Source organism: Orycteropus afer, unplaced genomic scaffold (assembly GCF_000298275.1).
Source record: "Orycteropus afer afer isolate SDZICR_OR568_19922 unplaced genomic scaffold, OryAfe1.0 scaffold00387, whole genome shotgun sequence".
In the NCBI taxonomy this organism is placed as follows: Eukaryota; Metazoa; Chordata; class Mammalia; order Tubulidentata; family Orycteropodidae; genus Orycteropus; species Orycteropus afer.
In genome coordinates this window covers 116128-117751 of record NW_006921974.1, presented here as the reverse complement: position 1 = coordinate 117751, position 1624 = coordinate 116128, and positions in this window count along the sequence as shown.

Sequence of the window (1624 nt, the reverse complement as noted above, 5' to 3'; positions counted from 1 at the left end):
TCTTTTGAAACTATTTCCCTGGATTGGTAGATGTTCAGAACTACAAGAGCCCTTAGAGGGAATGTAATATTGTGGTTTTCAAAATGTGTTTCCTTGAACCCTGTGTTTCTGAAGAAATGTCTTGGGGCTACTGTAGAGGCAAAGAGAAGGAATAACAGGGATAGCTCCAGATCCTCTGCCCATGGTTCAGATAGAGCAGAGGTATTTTAATTTGTTTTATCTTTTATAACTTTGAATAAGTTATTTTTTTTAAAAAAAGGGATTCCATTTTTTTTTAAAGTGGCTTAAAACCACAGATCTAAGCTAATCCCTTTATTTTACACATGCTAAGTTTAAGTTAGTCAAACTTCCTTTGTTTTAGAATCCTAGTGAAAGGCCAGTTTGACTTAATGAAATTAGAAATTTGAAGTACTATTTAACTTTTAAATATAGCACATGTTAAAAATTTATATAAATGGGTATTAATAAGCAGAATGAAGTAATTTAATGAAAAAATTAAATTAAGACTGTGTTTGGTTTGTGAAAAGCTAATTATTTTAGACTTGAATCCTCCTTTTAAATGAAACCTTGGAAATTTACAAAGGGAAACATCATTTACAAAGTTATGGTCACTTGAGATTTTTAAAACGATGTCTGTTACCAATATATTTTTTTAAAATGTTGGTCACAGTCATGTCCTAACTGTGCCTTATCAGTGCCATACACATAAATGCCCTTGTGAGTTTTCTCCTGGCTTCTTCATCCCCACTTAGAGTACCATTGAACTTTGTGTCTCTGAACTTTACCCATTTTCAAGATTCTTTTGAAGTGTCCTCTCCTCCTGGAGGTCTTGTCTGATCGCTCCAGACCACACTAGGTAATCTTGCCTCCCCCTCAGAAACTAAAGCCCTTCCTATACTTGCCTCTCATTTGCCACTTAGCATATACTAACTTGACTTCTTGAACTTGTTATATGGTTGTTTTGATCACCTCCCATTTCCCTAAGCAAATGATGTAATTTTTGAAGTAGAAATCATGTTTTAAATTTCTTTGATGCCATCTTCATTGTTTTATAGTAGGTGATCAGTAAATAATTTTTTGGTTGACTATCATTTATCATTTCTTACTGAAAGTGAGGATGACTTGAGGCACTTACTGATGAAGGTTGAAAAATACAGTCTGCAGTATGGATTACATCTCAATATAAAAAAAACAAAAATCCTCACAACTGGACCAATGAGCAGCATCACAATAAATGGAGAGAAGATTGAGGTTGTCGAAGAATTCATGTTGCTTGGTTCTACAATCGATGCCAATGGCAGCAGCAGTCAGGACATTAGATGACAGGTAGCATTGGGAAGGTCAACCACGAAGGAACTGTTTCAAGTGCTGAGGAGCAAGGATGTCTCCTTGGGGACTAAGGTGTGCCTGACACAAACCATGATATTTCCATTCGCCTTGTATGCATGTGACAGCTGGACAATGAATAAGGAAGACCAAAGAAGAGTTGATGCTTTTGAGTTGTGGTGCTGGCGAAGAATGCTGAAAGTACCACGGACTGCTAAAAGAACTAACATATCTGTCCTGGAGGAAGTGCACCCAAAATGCTCCTTGGAAGTGAGAATGGCCAGACTTCATCTCACCT